This window comes from Paroedura picta, chromosome 8 (assembly GCF_049243985.1).
Source record: "Paroedura picta isolate Pp20150507F chromosome 8, Ppicta_v3.0, whole genome shotgun sequence".
NCBI lineage: Eukaryota > Metazoa > Chordata > Lepidosauria > Squamata > Gekkonidae > Paroedura > Paroedura picta.
The window spans coordinates 38,166,380-38,185,831 of NC_135376.1; the positions used below are offsets into that span (position 1 = coordinate 38,166,380).

At 42.3% G+C, this 19,452-nt stretch overlaps 1 long non-coding RNA gene across 1 annotated transcript in view; it reads left to right on the forward strand.

Moving 5' to 3' along the window:
- The first annotated feature begins 10,029 nt into the window (after positions 1-10,029).
- Positions 10,030-19,452, forward strand: part of LOC143842619 (uncharacterized) — a 64,872-nt gene continuing 55,449 nt past the window's right edge. The window contains exons 1-3 of the long non-coding RNA XR_013233224.1: positions 10,030-10,261; positions 10,867-10,971; positions 11,599-11,830. This is a non-coding gene — a long non-coding RNA (uncharacterized LOC143842619). The remainder of the gene's footprint in view (positions 10,262-10,866; positions 10,972-11,598; positions 11,831-19,452) is intronic.

Consider the following 19,452-nt stretch of genomic DNA (forward strand, 5'->3'; position numbering starts at 1 on the left):
CCTGATTGCAAATGCAAGTTTGTAAGTCATGAATTTGCATACTTCCTCCCGTGTCATTCCTTTGCTTCATCATAGCTTTTTGCTTCCCTACAAGTGTGCAAGGGAAAACAAGCCAAACTTCTCCCCTTGCTCCTTGGCTTGCCAATCACAGCAAGCCACCAATCACAGCACAGAGGTTCTCTCGCAGAGTGAAACTTACTTCCTCCCCAACCCCCCAATTTCTTTTTTTGTTAAAGTCACTTACACATTGCTATGCGTTAATACCACAACACAGAAACATCTTATGCATAAAATGTGATTCATAATTCTGACAACATACTGAAAGTTCCAAAGCCTCCTATTGGTGGAACCTCCCCTCCCTCAGGGCCAATTGCTGCTCTTGATCAGGAGACCACACCCCTCCTCCCTTCAGGCCTGCTGTGAAGGGAGCCAATAACAGCCCCTGACTGAGGGGAAGGACGTGTTTCCGAGAACAATGCAGGGGAGTCTGAGGGCATGGGTGTGCTTTCCATGGGGGGGGGAAGCTTTCCCATTCTGCCTAACCTCTGGGTGACAGGGATTCAATGGCAAAGCTTTTTCTCACTTAAAATATTGCTGTGGCTGGCCTTGCTGCTCAAGGGCAGATACAACCAAGTCATGTATGTCTCTTCTTCACAACTCTCTGAACATTTGAGGCCTGCTCTGTTGTTGTGCAGATGAAACTGGATGCTATTGCCTCCGGTTTCATCTGCACAACAACCCTGTGCAGTAAGCCTCAAGTGTTTCATCTCCACAACAACCTGCATGTAAGGGCTTAAATGTTTCTTCTGCACAACAACCCTATCCATCCTCCAAAGCAGGCTTTTCTGCCTGGGGAGCTGATTTTTGTAGTCTATAGGTGAACTGTAATTCCAGGAGCTCTCCAGCCCCCAATGGAGGTTGTCTACTCCTGGGTTCAAAATATTCCTGGAGGAAGGTCTTAAACTGGTACAAGTTGTCTGTCCTGGTCTGGAAATATTCCTTGAGGTTTGGAAGTGGTGCTTCAAAAGGGTATAATGCCTCTGCAGCCACATAGCACACCCTGACTTATTTCAGATCAAGAAAAAAATTGCAGAAAGAAGGTCAGATTGTCAGATTGGTGTAGGCTCTTGTTCTGGACCTCCACACTACCTAGGCATGCATAAACCTGACTAGAGTTTCAGACTCTATTTATCTCTGGATAGAATTGTGAGAGGCTGGAAATGGACCCCAAAGAGAGATTTGGTGTAAACAATGGTCTTAGAAACTAAGCACACAGATGCCTAGCTGATTGGGAGAGGGATACTTCCTCATGCACCCCCGTCGGGACTGTGTTTTGCCTGCCTGATCCCAAAAAGACAGTGGACATTTTACAGAGGATTTTATTTTACTTTTGATAAAGTAGGTTCATGGTCCTGCAACAATGCAGACCGTGTCATTAAAAAAAAAATTCTTGGAGTAGGAAATGGAGAGGGGAGGTCAGGTACAAGGGCAGAACAACACTACAGAGACTATCATGCCTTTCCCCTTCCATAAGGGCTTGTCCCTGGTTATTCCCTGATGAGAAGCAAGTGGAAAATCCAGTTCTGCCTCATCCCGAGGCAAATGTGGCCAAAATTCGAGCCAGCCACAGCCTCATCACTTCCAGAAGCCACAGAGGAGTTGGAAAGGTCTGTCCATTCTTTTTCTTCCTTCTAGGTTTGCCAGGTACCTGCTCATGGCAGGCAAACTCTTGCCATTGTCTTCAGTTGCCCACTCTCAGACAGGTGAGCAGCAGGAGAAAAAATGCCAGAGAGGCAGGATGCAAGGAGGACAGAATGTTCTACTGTAGTAAGAACCTCCTACCCCCCCCCCCCCATGTCTACTATTGCTCAGGGTAGCAGTGCAATGCACAGTGACAGGAAATTGAGAAGAAATGCCGCAATGTCACGTGTCATGGCAATGCTCTAGCAACCCCCAAATGGCTATGGTTTTACATTGTTTCTGCTGATGCAACTGGAAGTAACACTGTGCAATGGCTAGCTCTTTATCCCAAGCTTCCAGGGGTTACCCTTGTCTGGGAGCCATTTCAGGTTCTGGATGATAACTGAGATGGAGAATCCACAGCCACATCCAAGTCTCTATTCCCCAAAGCTCACGGATGTGAGCCTGGGAGCCTTCCTTCCATCCTAACAGTATTTGTGTGTTCATACCATACAACGTTCACCTGACTGCTGGCTGACCCTCACCGCACCTGGACTACATGCACATTCACTGTAACATTCATATCAGGCTACTCACCTTATTTTAAAATTTAGGAAAAGAAAAAATGCAATAATTGCAGCATGGTGTACATCTACATAATATATACACTAGACATTCTAATAAAATAAATTTCATTTTAAAGAATTCTTTATACATCTGAATTTTAGTAGTGCAACACATTTCATTCCTCAAATCTGACCTTTTAATGCTGTTTTAATATTTTGCCTTCTGCCTCCATATCTAAAAGTCCTACAGTGCAATCCTAAACAGAATTACACTTTTCCAAGCTCAATGACAGAGATTACATTTTGTAAAATGATAGCTAGAAATGTGGGCCAGCTCATGTGTCAAACATGTGCCAAGTGGGATGACCAGATGGAAGACACATAAGAAAAGGGGGGGGGGAGAACCCCAGTTGAAACTGATGGGTATTTTGTTTGAGAGCACCTGAGAGACCAAGTTAAGATCTAGCACATGTACGTAGGTGTGTACATACCCCCAGCCACACATAACACTGGCATTCATATTTGAGTTTTGACATTGTTCAGGCACGTGCATGCCAGCGATTCAGCCCTGCAATTCACAGTCTTAACTTTTGCTAGCACCATGTGTAAATAAGTACACATTTAGCTTTGCATTATATGGACTGTTAGCCAGAAATAAAATGAATTAATGGGAGGACAAAGAGCTGAAAAGCAGCCTGCCCTTGACTCACTCTGTTTTACAAGAGATTCATAAAAAGTGCAGAGAATTAACTCAGCCATGAACTGCTCTAGTCGTAAGTGGGGGGTTGAATTTATTATGAAAGATCATTCAAACAATGCTTCTTGAAGAAGGGTTTCATACACTTATGGGGAAATATGAAATATTATACAAACTTTCTGGCCAGTTCTGGCGATTGCAGCTTTTGGTGTTCTCAGTGCTATTGCTGGCCAGGGTAAAATGAAAGCAGTAATTTAAGAGGAAAATCTGGTGCACAGTCTTCCCTCTTTTCCAGGGCCTGGTGTCACTGACAGCAATGAGTGGAGCAAATGGGGATAGCAATGGAATCGGCCATATGATGAGATTATCACCACATGAATAGGTCTGTTAAAGAGAGTGGTCCATTTAAAAATATAATCAATTAGCATTCATGAGAGTGGCAAGCCAAGCGGAACTCTGCCAGTCCCCTGGGAATTCATAGGATCAATGCACGGGTACAGTCCACGATTAAACAAATCCCTAGTTGGAACATATGAAGCCGGTTTAGGCTATTGGTTTTTCTACCTCAGTATTGCCTAACAAGCCAGGAGTTCTCCAGGGTCTCAGGCAGAGCCTCTCCACACATTGTAAGGCGCTTCTTAGTGGGCAGCATGCAGTGGGAGTCAAGTGCCCCTCAGATGCATGCTGCTGAACCTTTTCTGCTTATAACTGTGGGATACTGGGAGAAATGGCTTCAGTTGTCCCCACCCCATGTCCACATACTCAAAATCGTCCATGGATCCCCTATTCCTCTGTGAAACTACACTACTTATTTAGCTACACAGTTTTTACAGCAGAGGCAATAGGGGTTTTGGGGAGCAGTTTTGAGGACACAAAAATGGTGTGTGGGGTGGTTTGAAGTCACTTCTTCCTGCATGCTATGATCACAAGCTGAAAGGGGCTAGTGTGTGCACGGGAGAAACAAAATGCGACTGATGTGAAGTCATTGTGTGATTTCCCCTACAGGCACGAGATCTTTGTAACATGTATTGAGACCCTGCCTAAGGTTGCCACCTCTGCCTTGGGAAATGCCTGGACATTTGGGGGCAGAGCCTGGGGAAGGGAGAGAGCGGCCCTGTGTCTTCTTCCCCTTTGCTCTCATCCTGTGCAGGAGATCGCTACATGGGAGACAGAATTTAAAAGTTATTTAAAAAATTAAATAAATAGAGCTGCTCTGATTTTTGCAACACATCTTCAAGGTATGTGCTTTGAGGACTGGCAAGTCCACTGATGTTTCCATTTCTATAAGGCCTGAAATGGATATTTTTTTCTTTGAGACTAGAAATTTGTCATGGCTCTTCAAACAATTTCAGCTGCTGACACATGAAGCAGAAAATTTTCCATTAAGACTCTGTGAGACAAGGATAGAAGTTTATTTTGAGAGAGTGTTCATTTACTTTTGGAAAAAGAAAAAGAAATGATTTTAAATAAAATTTGAATTTGTTTGCGGGGAAAAAAACAACAACACCTCATTTGTGCCCAGCTGTATGTTGACCACTTCGAAAGCTATATAAATTCAGTCCCAGAAGTTGATGTACAGATGTGTGGTGCCTTGGTTTAACGGAAGGAGAATCCACTCCTTTAGTGGGGCAGAAGGGGAAAGGCTGCAGCAGTAGCACCATCATGCTCAGAAAGTGTTCCAGTCCCCAGTGGCTTGGCATTTCCTTCACCGGGACTGTTTCCCCAGTAGGAGATATACCTTGTTTTAATCTCGCTTTGGATTTCCTTTGGATGCTCTGAGTTGACTCTAGCCTTTCCACATTTGGGCTTTCCTTTCCTCATTTTCCATGCTGAAATTTGCCATGAGCTTTCCACACAGGATCCGATAGAGCAGGGGTAGTCAACCTGTGGGTAGTCAACCTGTGCTGGCAGGGGCTCATGGGAATTGTAGTCCATGGACATCTGGAGGACTACAGGTTGACTACCCCTGTGATAGAGGCAATCTCCCATCATGCTTTGCTCCCTTCCCCTTTTCAAAAAATGTGTTTTTGTTTGTTTTTTGCAAAATGGTGCCTGCTAACACCTTTGTTTTTATTACACCCCTTAATCCCACCTTTCTGCACCTTTGATAACCTCCCCTCTTTCCCCCAAAGTGTCATGAATGTAATTTAAAAAAAAACCTGGGTTATAATGTTGCAATGCTGTTGTGCAAGTCTGCTTTTTATAAAAACTTGGAAACAGCATTTTGGTGCGATCACTTCTTTTTCTTTAAAAAAAAAGGCAGATTTTTCAGAATGGAGGAAGGGAAGGGTAGGAAGGGAGGGGGAGGGAAGACAGCAAGGAAAAAAGGGGCCATGTCCAAATGACTCAAAATGGCAGGCATGGGGTAAAGTATGGGTTTCTGCAGAGTATAGGTAACCCCTAGGTGTGCAGAAAAATATGAAAAGTTTTTTTTAAAAAAGATTAAACAAAGCTGAAAAGGTTAGAAAGTGCTAAAAACTTACCTTGCAAAAACTTAGTTGTCATTTTGGGTTGCCTAGGCAACTTTTTAAAAAGAGTCCCAGAGAAAAAAAGAGAAGAAACATGGGTTGATGATAGAGCAAAATCTACCCTCCCCATGCAGCCTTGTGGGTCTTCTCCAGGTTTTTTTCTAAGAGGAAGATATTATATAAAACAGGATTCGAGAAGTAGTTGTAACAGAATGAGTCTTTACCTTAAAGCTACTGTGATTATTCCTTTGAGAGTAATGTTATTTCTCTCTCCCTGACAATCAAATAGAAGAAAAACACCAGGAAATGTCAAGAGTTGGATTGTTCTTTGAAGAAAGAAAAATGACCATACTTTCCATATCTTCTTTGCAGAAGAGAGAGGCTGATATGAATTCTTTCTTGGGGTATTGGTCTTTTATGAGCAATCTGCATCGTCTCCATATTTTTGACTTCCATTCCCTATTTGCGTAATGAAATATCATTCTTTATGCAACTTTTCAGTTATCAAACATGGCTATGAGGGAGTTGAGCCTCATTATTAGCAGAGTTATTGTCTTCTGAAGATGGAGTTACTGTACATTTGCCTTTCTAGATGCAATTAATAACTGCCCCATGAGGCACTGAATAAGTTACACTTAGTGAGATGGCGTTATGCTTTTTCATCAGCATAGACTGCTGTGTGCAGTCTTTATCTCTTGGTTTAACACCAGTAGGGTTCCAATCAGTTATTTCTCTCACTTTGTTCATTCTTTTGAAACAGACATTGAATGATGCTCCTTACAAGAAAGATGGACAGGGAAGCTCAATGCAGTGACAGCTAAGACCAAGCAATATAAAATAAAACATTAGCAGTTCTGGGGTTAATGTTGGAAGTAAACTTCATCCAGAGCCAGTTTATCCACGTAGCATGTGTTGTGAGCCCCATGATTCCAGAGGTTTCACACAGCGCCTTCCTACCTGTGAATCAGTAGCCTCACCCTTTTTCTGTCTTTAAGGACACTCATAGTGATACCCCTTTTACATTGTGGAGGGCCCTTCCACTTCCAGTTTGGCTGCTCCTGCCGCAATGGTACTCTGCTAAGGCTCTGCAAATCCTTGAACTGGCTCTGGAGTTACAGGCCCTGCGAATCCTTAATCCACTCCTGCCTTTATCAGTCACTGGGAGGGTAGACAGCTCTACCATAGCAAACATCAGGAGATTTTAAGGATGGTGCCTGGGGAGGATGAGATGTCACTTCTGAATGACACCCTAGGAATTTTTCCTAATCTTTATGGAGATGGGAAACTTCCTAGAATGTCACAATGGAGGATATTTCCTGGCCATTTCCCCCCCCCCCACTCTACAATTTCTCAGGGGTGGAGGACTGGGGCTGGTAATGGGAGTTTACCCACTGCAAGGGAGCATATGCCAGATCTAGTCAGTGAAGAACCTACACACCATGAGATATGGCACTATTCCAAACCTTGAACGATGGCCATGGTATGATATTCCACCTCATCCACCCCAGCTCTGTTCCTTCTGGCTATGGCTATGTTTGCTACCTCAATCACGGGTACCATTTTTGTACAGAAACCAGACCAATGGTCCATCTATTCCAGCATCCTGTTTCATATAGTGGCCAACCAGTTTCTCTGGAAAGACAGCAACAAGGAATAGAGGATGTCTTCCACTGATCTGGCTCTAGGATTCAAAAACTTAGTGCCTCTGAATGAGGAGGTTCTTCTCAGCCACCATGGCTAGTAGCCATTAATATACTTGTCCTCAATGAATCTGTTTACTCCTGTGGCTAGGAGTGTGTATTCAGCTGTATCCGAGCTGAAAAAAAATACTCCCAAATTACTTTACCAGTATTTTTCAGGTATTTTAAAGCTGAATTCAGAGCAGAGGATTCAATCAGTTACCAGTATAGCTGTTGCCAAATAAAGTCATTTTTTTCGACTTTTGCCTGGATATATTTGGTTATACGAAATAACTTGTAGTGGAGAGGTTTAAAGAGCTGCAAGACACTTTCAGATTTATGTCATCTAGGGATTTCCCCCCATTATTGCTCAGGTTGCCAGGGAATTGTGGTGGGAAGCATTTTTTTCTGCCCAATGGCATAAATGCTTTTGGGGGAGCTGTAGGGGGAGACAGTCATTGCAAAACTTTTACAAATGGAATTGCATTGCAGGTTTGCAACTTGCAAGGTTGTTGGCTTCAAATGTGAAGTCCAAAAGTAACTACCTTGCTATCCCCACCCATTTTCAAAGAACAGGAGGGAGGGGGGAAGGAGTCGATTTAGCAAATAGTATTTCGGTTTAGGGGGAACACTGTTCTTTAGTCAATCTCAGGAACTTGTTCTTTGCCTGGGCAAAGTGCATCAAAGTAATGGTCTGGCTGAGCTGCACTCCACTGCTGAGATAGCTTTGGAGAGTGTGCTCTGGTTTTGGCTTCAGCTGCTGCTTTAAGCCTGACTCCTGATGCAGATTTTGGTTCAGATCCTGCCTGATTAGAGAAAACTAGTGGCTAGTTCGACTGAACAGCATTTTTAATTTTTTTTATTTTTAATTTTTCTTTGGGCTTGGGTGGGTGGTAGGTTGTGGGGGCGTTGAGGGTGAAACTTTGTGGCTTGTTTCTTCTACTCCCCCCCCCTTTTTTTCTTTTTTGGTCTGGTGTATGTTTTTGGATTAAGTTCTCCTTGCTTTCTCTTCTACCTTAAATCCTTTTGCCTGTCTTTCCCCCCATTAGTTTTTCCATCCCTGTATGTCTTCCCTTTAAATACAATAAGGTGGTTGTTTGTTTTTTTTTTGGGGGGGGAGGAAGTGTTGAGGTTCACTGTTCTGTGTTTCAAGTATGTGCTTCAGGTTTCAAGGGCTATTAAGTACAATACTTAGGTACTGCTAAATAGGTTTTTACTAATAAGGGGCTGTTTTAGGAATTGTTTAACATTTAAACACTTTTAATTAAATTTCAGCATAGGGCTTTAGTTCCTTCCTAACTAGGCCAGTCCTATGAGGATATTAAAAGAGGCATGGTTGTGTGTGTGTTTAAAATGGTGGTATAATAGCCTAGATTAACTCTTTAAAAAGCCATGTGTGGTGCTCTGAGCCTCGGTGGATGCAGGTGCTTTGAGAACATGTTTCCCTTCAGGTTGTACCCCCCCCCCCCCCACACACACACACAGTTTTCAGGCGGGAACTCCTCAAAAGGCTAAGGAGAAGAGTAGTGGGATGTTGGGGAAGGGAGGACTGTGGCTTTCCCTCTTCCTGCGTGGAGGACTGCTCCAAAGCTGCCTTCCACCACTCCAGCATCTGACTGGAATGGTGCAATGAAGAGGGCTACACACTTGAAAACAAGACACATTTTTAATTGATAATGCATAGAAAGACAGGAAACATGAAGAATGGCTTGAATAGCTGCTGAGTCCTCAATGCTATCGCTGAATGTAAGGAGAACAACCAATCACTTGGATGAGAGGCCCCTGGGAGCCCCATATAAGAGTTAAGAAAAGCTTGTATTAATATTCAAGCAAGCTTGTATATTAAATTTAGATTTGTTTTATTTTTTTCCATTTATTTCCCCCAATTTTTGTAGTTGCCCATACTTTCCTACTGGCATATATTGACAGCTTCAGATGGCCAGAAATCACCCAGGTATGAATGAATACCTGCCATAAACACCAATGTCTTATTCAAAGGGATCACAGTGAAGTGTAAAGGAGGAGGAGTTAGCCTCTGGGACCCTGAACTGCTCTAATGTGCTAATTTTGCCTCAGCCAATGCTGATAAGATTCACACGATCAGGTGAATTAAGAATTCTTCCTTTGAAGCTAGACATCACTTAACAGCTGAAAAGATTATATACCAGTGGTGTCTTAGAAGATTAACAAATCTAGCCTGGCAGATTGTCCCACTTCAAAGATATGGATGGGTTATTAAGATAAGGAAAAAAGTGATGGTCTTGTCCAGGGTTGGTAAGTAATCTCCATACCAAAGTACATTAGGTAATTACTTTGAAACACATGTTTCCTGTGATCAATATTCTGGGTTCAAGATAGAGTCAGCTTGGACGTTATAGAGGACTTCACTTTAGCATTAAAAAAAACCTTGTTCAAAAAGGGTCTCCCATCCCACCATTTTCTTGTTCACTGGCATGCTGATCTGCACTTCACTTTGATGCACTGCTACAGGTATGCAGCACTGTCAAAGATTTTGACCCAAAACAAGAGAAGCATTCATTGGTCTAACATCCTGTTATAGTTAGTACAAGAAATCATTGGTCTCCAAACTCCAAGTGCCCTTCTAGACTGGCTGGGTAGAGAGAGCAACACTCTCTTTACAGCATCAATATTCAAGGGAAAGGAAAAAGCAGAGCTCTGCATCACTGCGGCTGTGAGTAACAGTGATGGACTCACTGAAATGTGACAAGATTTATTACTTTCTCCCAAAGAACAATTGCCTGCTTGGTGTCCTCAGTAAATAATGCTCTCCTGTATGCCATCTGGGGACATCATTAGTCCAGAAGACAGTGACACTAGAGTTAACCCTTAACTGATCTTTCCCATTCCCAGTGAATGAGACCTGACCTCATGAGGAATCCTTATTGATGCTAGTGAGGAAATCCTCACTGAGAATCACAGATGAATGGCCCTGTTTTCAGAATGGAGTAATGCTATATGAAAGAAGGAAGACAATAGCTGATGAGCAGATTTACTTCATGGATTTTGAATGGAGTGTGAGGAATAGGGGTATGAATTCCAGAGAATGGTTTAACCACTGAACATCATGTGTGCCCAAATGCTGGAGGAATTATGAACCAAGCTTTGCATTTCCCCAAATCGTTATGGCTGGCCTGAAAAAGCTGCTGAAAGGTGAGTGGTGGCAGCAGGGGAGGGAAGTGTGGAGGGGCTGTGTAATGGCATTGAAGGAAGGGGAAGACACTGGGGAGCTTACTACCCCCACACCTCTCCCTTCTCAGCCACCATTTGGCAGGTCTCCTAAATACAGCAGCCAGTCTGTGAGAAATTGGGAGATACCAGGGGGAAATCTTGAATATGGAGAGAGGCCCAATGAACAGAGCAGGGCCCCTTGTGAGCAACTCAACAGACAGCTCAGGAGTTATCTTCCTGCTTAGGCAGATTGTAAGTGGGTGGGCAGAAGGGATTGGGTTTGAGCTTGGCTCTTGTGGCTCTTTCTTGCATGCCCAGGCTCATGCCTATCACCATTTTGGGGTCAGGAGGTGAATACCCTCCCAGCCAGACTGGCCATGGATTCTGTTTTTTGTTCTTGTTGGAGGGGGGGCATCATCTGGGCATGGGATTGGGGTCACTGTGGGTGGGCAGGTAGTTGTGAATTTCTTGCATTCTGCAGGAGGCTAGGCTAGATGACCCCGGAGGTCCTTTCCAACTCTGTGATTTTTATGAATAGCCTCTGTGTTGAAAGACAGAATTAATGAAAGGTAAACTTCTCCTTACAGATTAGCTGATGCTTAGACAACCAAACCTGAAGACCAGCTTTTGTCACTGACAGAGCAATGTGTATGTTTCTTCCATCAGCCAGCTTTAAGGGAAAAGAAAAACAGGTAATGATGAGTTGCTTATCTTTGTCCTTTAACATGGGCATGGATGAGGTATAACTGTCTAGTAAAATGGGCAGAAGCAAGGGACAGCTTGAAACAATAAACACCGAAAGGGGTATTTACAAACTAAGTTTCTCCAAGAAACACTACTTTGGTCTCTGCTTTATATTTTGTTTATTAATGAGTTGCAACAATACCATGGATTATGTTCACTGTCGCTTTCAGTTGTTTTTAAGGACTGAAAACACACTTGGGAGAGGTGGCTGCTACTTTTTTCTGCTTTAGAAGCAAAAGATATGAGGTCAAATTGTAAAGCAGCCAAGATAAAACAACTTGGTTGTGGTATGATAGGGAAAGGAATATGTTGTGGGCACTAAACCACATTTGCAGTTATTATTTTGTGGAGATTGTAATGCAGCCAATCAGCAGCCATTCTTACACGTCGGTTTCAGCCAATAAAATGCCTCACTTGTTGTCTACTTGGAAGGCCCCATTAAGAACCAATCAGAGTGCTTGGTGGGAAGTGTACAAAAGTATATTGAGTTGTGTGTTTGGTGTTTTGGTTGGTGTTGGTGTACAACAAAGAGCTGAGTTACTGAATATACTGCCTCTGTGTTGCCCAATTCACAGATCTAACAGAATATGCCAAGATTATGATGGAGGAAGATTTGTTGCTGCTGTGGGAGGTTGATGTACTTTAGCCTCCATAATTTAGGGCTGATAGATGTGTCAAGTCACTAAGGTTGTTCAGTAATGCGGAAAGACTGGAGCCACTGCCTCAACTGATGGGATTCAATGCTCCATTTTACAATCAAAGATACCTGTTCAGGGTTTCAGCCAGCCAACACCGCGTTCTAATCAGGTAAAGATTTCCCCGCATACAGCATTTGCACGTTTGGGATACAGGTCTAAATACACACTGTGCATGCGAGCCTTGGCAGTGGACTGGAGAGGCTTGGCTTCTCTTGCTCTTCTCCAGCCACAGTCTACTAGTAATGGGGGGAAGAGGAGAGAGAGAGAGACCTTGCCAAGAAGTTGGAGAAGGATCCCCCACCCCACCCCAGTGGACCTCTTGGGCTGGGCTGGGAAAGAAGTGGCCTAGAGGGAGAACAAGCACGGTTGCCTGGGGGGGGGGGAATCGGAAGAAGTAGCTTGATCTTAAAAGTCAAAAAGTATTTAAACGGTACCCCCCTCCTCCCCAGGTATGGGGCTGGCATTTCTGGCTTTGAGACAAAGACGTCTTCCCTAGGTGTAAGTCCCTTTAGATTAAGGTGACCAGATTGTCTCAGTTTTGGAGGGACATCTGGGGGCACCTGGCAAATTGTACTTAAGTTGCAAGTACAAATATATATATATTACAATACTATTTTTGCATTCTATGTGTTCTACGAAAAATTTTGTTGCTCCATATAGACCAAAATGTTAATCAAGAACCCCCCCCCCCCGGTCAATGGTGTCCCGCTTTACCAATGTTAAAATCTGGTCACCTTGCATTAGATTAAATGGACATTATTTCCAAGGATACCTGCTTAGGATTGCTGCCTTGGTGCCCAGGCAAAATAAACCATAAACAGGGTGTGGGAGGAAGGCTGGTAGGGAACCAGTGTGCTTTTGTTGTTGTGTTTGTGCATGTGTGTGAGAGAGTAAGCAAGAGAGAAAGATTGCCTATGGAATAAAATCCTCCATTTTCCCTTTCCTTTTCCCTTGGCTTCTCGGGAACGCGCTGTCATTGCCTCCAGTAGCAGCTGTCACCTGAATGGTCCCTGTAGCTTTCACTGTTCCTAATATTAAAGAAGAAGCAGTCTTCGCATTACAACGCAGCAGTGTTGTAATTTGATAACCTTGTTTATTTGTTTTAAAAAAACAATACCTGCAGGGGAAGGGGGGAGGCAATCTTGGTCATGGAACGGTGAGATGGAGGGGTACAATTAAAAGCAAGGTGCAAAGGCACCATTTTGCAAAAAAAAAATTTTTTTTTGAAGAGGAGAAGGGAACAAAGTATCATGGGAGGCTGCCTTCTTCCTGTAATGCAGAAACCATATGGTGAATTACAGCCTGGGAAATGAGGATAGAAAAGTCCAAATGCGGAGAGCAAATTTTAACTCACAGCATCCAACTGAAATCCAAAATGAGGCTAAAACAAGGTATGACTTCTAATGGAGAAATGGTTTCAGTGTCTGCTATAATTTTCACTTAGACACGCTGTACCATTATAAGTGTTGTTCCATGTGTTGTGTCTGTAGGTCTGGCTGAGGACCAAGCTTGAGGTCCATGGCAGGATTGTAAACCTGTACTGTAACTGACCAATGTGCTACTAGATCCCATCTGCCGGATCCAGTCAGTTTAAAGTGAAACAGGAGAAGGAGAAGAAGAGTTGGTTCTTATATGCCACTTTTTACTACTCGAAGGAGTCTCAATGTGCCCTCCCTTTCCTCTCCCCACAACAGACACCCTGTGAGGAAGGTGAAGCTGAGAGAGCCCTGATATTACTGCTCAGTCAGAACAGGTTTATCAGTGCTGTGGCGAGCCCAAAGTCACCCAACTGGCTGCATGTGGAAGATGAGCAGGGAATCAAACCTGGCTTGCCAGAATAGAAGTCAGCGCTCCTAACCACTACACTAAGCTGGCTCCATTTGACCAATAGCATGCACTGGAGGGAAGATCTACTGTGGGGCTTTTGTATATAAGCTGGGGTTGGTTGTGGGTTTCTTTGTTTCAGTTTTTTCCTCTTTGGACCATCATGCTGGGGTCATAATAAAGAACTGAAATGAACTCCTAGTGGCCTGCTCTTGAACCCACTGATCTAACACTTTGAACCATTTAAAGTCCAGTCCTATGTAGATTTATTCTAAGTTCACTGAAATCCATGGATGCAAACAGTAGTAGCTCTGCATAGTTCGATGCCCTTATGGAACCTAAGCCAGGTAAATTAAGCATGTTGTAAAGATAACAATCTAACATTTATTCTCAGGATAATTTTCTGTAAAATATACCTTTAATTAATTTTTTAATGAATGCTTTATTTTGACACTGAAAGGAAAGTAAAACATTTAGATTTTGCATCAGGTAAGGATTCCATATTTTGATTTGCTTAGTTCTCTTAATTACTAAGAGGAAGTACCTGTCACCTCTTTTTGTGATGGGAGAAAAATACAGAGAGCATTTCAGTGCTTGACAGTTGGGTTGTTTTTAGTATTAGATTTGTACAACATTCTTGAAATATCACACAAACGAAGGAAAATATACTCCCCTGGACCAGATTAATCCCTCTTCCCTGGGGTTGACAGCCCTCACAAATCATTCATATCTCCCCTTGGGAGAAACTAAGCCACAACTCTAATTTTGTAATAATTCCTGCCATGTCTGTTCCTCCCTCTGTGGGATTCCTGGCAATGGTGTCAGGATTAAAAGTTCCAGTAGACCTACAATGGTATCTTTTTGGCATTTGTCTTCTTGGGTCATAGAGAAGGATTCAAAGATTCCCACACTGTGTTTTGCTCTGACTTCCAGGACTCTGTACTGATTGTATAAGAGACAAAGTTCACAAGCATTAATATCTGACCTATTACCATACCATAACAATGAAAAATGCTCACTCTGCAAGGTCTAATAAAGCAGGCCTGCATCTCTCCAATTCCTCCATATTTATTTTGCTGCACCGAATCTGCAAGCAAAGGGGCCTACTGATTATTGTAATTCAATTTATAATACCACCCCTCTTTTTTTTAAAGTAATGACAGCAGGTGCCCTCCTTTTCGGGTTACTGCCTGATCAATACTCCTGCCTGGGGCAGGGAGATGCAGCTCTCAAACATCTTGGCACTTCAATTCCACACATGTCAAAACAGCAGAGACAATTGGGTTTGGGGGAAGAGACCCAGAACAGAGGGGAGAAGTAGGAACTTTTGCTGTTTTAAAATGGGATATTGCATACAGAGTATTGTGGGTCTATTTTTTAATATTTAATCCCACTTTGCCTCCCAGTTTAAAACACAAAGCAAAAAAGCTTACAATATAAATCAATAAATTAAGAAAGTATTTCCCAGTCATATCTAGTCCTGACTACATTGGCTGGCTCGTTTGAAGGCAGAGATTGAGAACCACAGGCTACAGCCAGAGTTTCTGGCATGTGCCCAAGGGATCTCACCTCTGGCCAAGTCTGGCACTTATTCCTGCAGATAGGAAGGATATACCCTCCTCATACTGAGATGCTGTGCAGCTGACAAGATATTCCTCATTGACAGTTTCCCTCTTTGTCTCCTATTCTGATCCCACTCTGTTGCCTGTATCCGAGTCCCGTCCTCTTAAGAAGTACAAGTCCCATACAGAAGCCAAGTGTATGGCAAATCAATTCTCACTGGTTGATTAGAATTCTTCAGTGGTATCAAACCACATACATAAGGATAGATTCATCAGTATACTTCAGTTGGATTTTTGTTTAAATTGCTTTTCAGATACTGTAAGAAAACCATCCATACATGTATAATTGACATTTGATTGTTCAGGTCTTTAGTTTCTTCACAGAACCCCAAACCTCCAAGTTCATTGACTGGAAGCTATCATAGTTAAAGTTTCCTCAAGCTGACCAGGGCCCCATTTTGAATGAGATGTAACCAGTTCTCTGATCATCATATCTCAAAAAGGATATTGCCAATCTGGGGAAAAATTCAAAGAAAGGCAACCAAGAATATTAGGGAGTTGGAGCACTTTTCCTATGAGGTTGGAAAGTCTGGGAGTTTTTGGACTAGAAAAAAAGACTACTAAAAGGGACCATGATAGTGGCTTATATGATTATATATGAGATGGCAAATGGATAGAAAGAGGGTTTTTTTTCTTCCTCCCATAATACTACTAGATAATAATACTAGAACTTGTGGGCACCCAATGAACTTGATGGGAATGGGTCCAGGGCAGACAACAGAAAATACTTCATTATTCAATAAATAACTCAATTTTGAGATTCACGGCCAGTAGAGATTTTGATGACCTTGAGAGTAGTCTAATCCATCCATGGCTACTAACTGTGAAGAGTAAAAGGAATTTCCATATTCAGAGACAGTAAAGCTCTGAATACCAGTGCTAAGAGGCAACATCAGTGGATGGCCTCTCTACCCTCTTGTTGGCCCTCCAGAGTTGGCCACTGTAAGAAAGGATGCTGGTCTGATATGTTGTGATGTATTGGACACATCTTTATGACATTTCATGGTTTTAACCCCATATGTGTTGGTTTTACTAGGGAGATGGGCTCAGAAACCAGTTCAAGCTTCACTTGATCCCTGCCCAGTAGAAGAATCAGAACTGTAATAATTGCATTGGCCATAGTGCAGATTAGAGAATTTTCCATCTCTGTCTCCTTTGCTTTCACATTCTCATGCTCTCGCACCCTTAAGAATTTGAATTATGTAACTCTGTGTCCACCTTTTTCTTTGGGTCTGTTTGTTTCTAGCAAAACTGACAAACCAAGCAGCTCTTTCAAGCTGAATATTGAGGCTCCTTGTTTTACAACTTGGACTGCAATTTTCTTACAAGTAAGAGATCAACTTAGTGAGCTTATGCTCCATGCACATGGCATCTCAGCACTATAAGACTCAATCAACAAGCTTAAATCTGATATCTTACTAGGATATAGAAACAGAAAGGAAGCCCGTATATTTGAGGAAAATTCCTATGAGTCTATGAAACACACCTTTAAGGAGCTTGACTCACATTTTAAATTTCGCTTGTTCCTAAATATTTCTTTGTTTATCTCATTTTCAGCTGCGCTTTTCACTGAACAGCTAAGCAGTTGTAAGTTACTGCTAGTCCATGCTGTAAACAAGTGATGCAAATTGAGAACAGCAAAGTGTAAGGGCAACAAGATGGAGGAGGCTGGCTTCTTGTTTTCTATGCCTTCCATCTCCCCATTCCTCTACCCCTTCCATTTCCCCAGTCTGATTTATTCAGTTGCCACTTCTGTTTGTAAACCTGAGCATTTGCAATCAAGAGAGAGAAGGGAACACACATAGGTGACCACTCATGCAGCACAAATACTGAATTGGACACAGATACATGTGGAATGGATAATCAATATGCAAGAGTTGTTCCTCACAAAGAATCCCCATAATGGCTATGCATGGCAGATACATGTTTGGAATACATATTTTGCCTGTGGCTAATTTGCTGAACAACAGGAATGATAAATGCCCAGAATATGTGATTTGATGTAATTGCCAGGCCTTCACGTGGAAGTGGCCAATGTCTTTTTATACTCCTCCAAACAACAGAAGGAAGAAATGGAGAGCACACTAATGTAATGTGATGCTGCAGGTTAGGGTGGGGATTAGAGGGACTGGTATCTAGAACAATCAAAGCAAATAAGGTCTTTAATGGTTAGTTGTTATGCAGCATAAAATTTGCAGTGCAGTTCTGAATTATACTATTGCAGGTTGGGGTCAGTAAATATATAAAACTTCATTTTTAAGTAGTCCTCAAAAGAGTTCTCCTTTATTAGCAAATGGTTACTAAAAAACACTATTACAAAGAGGGGGGAATAACAGCAAATTGTACCAAAAGAACTGATCCATAGATGTTTCAGGACATGGGATAAAGTAACTTATGGTCTTAATCCTTCAAGAAGCTATTATCTTTGATAATGGAATTGAGCAACCTGAACGAAAAATGCTACTGCATCTCATCATAAACCATGAAAAATGCCATAAAATTGAAAGTCCAGATGGAGAAATAAGTGTGAAAGAACACAATGATGATAGCATTAAAATCAATACATTGTGTAAAAATATGAAACTATTGAATGCTTTTGTAGCAGCAGAAAGCTAGCACAGTAGTTAAATAAGAGAAAGGTATTACCATAGGTGCAATAGTTTTGCTTTTCCCTCAGTAATAGGGAGATGCTGTAGAACAGGGGTAGTCAACCTGTGGTCCTCCAGATGTTCATGGACTACAATTCCCATGAGTTCCTGCCAGCGCTGGAACTCTGTTGTTCACTACCCCTGCTGTAGAAAATGTTGCCTGGAAAGTATCAAATTCCCTTAATTCCTCTTTCTCCACTTTCTCTCTGAAATCCAACAATTCAGAATTTTATTCTGCAGATGCTCAGAAGCAATCAGTGTCTTCCTAAACTTTCATATTTGCCTGCTAGAACACCCAGTGGTAGAAACAAAAATCATCTGCAAGGCCTGAACAAACCAAAGGGTGTACAAAGAGAAATCAGAAAAGTGAAAGAGAATCTCCCTTTGAAAGGGGGAGGGGGAGAGAGTATGTGAGGAATCAATGGCTACATCTTAAAAAGTGAATTTTTTTTGGGGGGGAATCCCTTACGCATAACAACACTACTAGAAAAAGAACAAAATGAAATGACTGATACAAGGAACAAACTCTATTGCAGCGGTGGGCAAACTGGCTGGCAGGGGCTCATGGGAATTGTAGTCCATGAACATCTGGAGGGCCACAATTTGCCCACCGATGCTCTATTGTGTCAGTGAAGACCACATTTTGACTTGACAATTACATGGAGAATAATAACCAGAGAATGCACAAAACAGTGAAACCCACTCATTAATAACCTCATAGATTTTCAGAAATCATTGTCAGCTGCTTCCATCATAATTTATTATAGATCATCTTGAAGTGTTGGGGTAACTAATGAATGTCCTTAAGGCAGAGCCAGCAGATTCCACTTATATACTGACATGAAAATAAAGATGTATTTTCCAGTTTCCTTTGTAGCATCATTCCATTTCCATCAATGTCATGATCATTGTGCAAAGCACAGAGGCAAGACCTATTGCTTGGAAACCTATCAAAATAGGCCTGAAGAGTCAACTGGATGGACCACTTTCAGATGCAGCAGGGCTCTTTCTCTCTTCTAGAAGCTATAATACAATTTTGGTTACTGGAAGGCAGTCAACAAATACTTGCTCAGGTCTTAACTCTTTTACTGGCATAAAGCCAGGGGAAGACATACAGCAGTGCTTCCCATTCAAAAGGATGAGTAGAAGCAGTAATCTCTTAGTGATCTCAAGTCTTTTATTCTTCTTGTCAATAAGAATGAGCCATGCAAAGGAAGAAACTATTTCAGGCTCAGGACAGAGTTCAACCTACAGTGTACCTACCATCTGCAACTCTCATTCTGCCCCATTAACTCTGTCTAGTATGTTTGGAATTATCTAAGTTCATAATACAGTTATCTGAGCACCCTTGGGCAGCTCTGAAAATCATAGTCTATGTTTAGAAATAAATGATTAATAAAGTAATTTTGCCTAGATGTTTGTTTCCAGTACGACACCAGCATCTTGAATGAAATTAAGTGCAGCTGATTGGACTAATGCACTCTATCCTGCTAACAAAGTCAGCAGGAGAGTAGAAGGGTAACATGGCCATTTCCACCCACCTACCAACCAAAAAGTAGTCTTTTAATATAACATCTTCTCTCCCGCAGACTTGGCCCCACTGCAAATAATAAGCCAAATTGCCATGGTTGAGCACA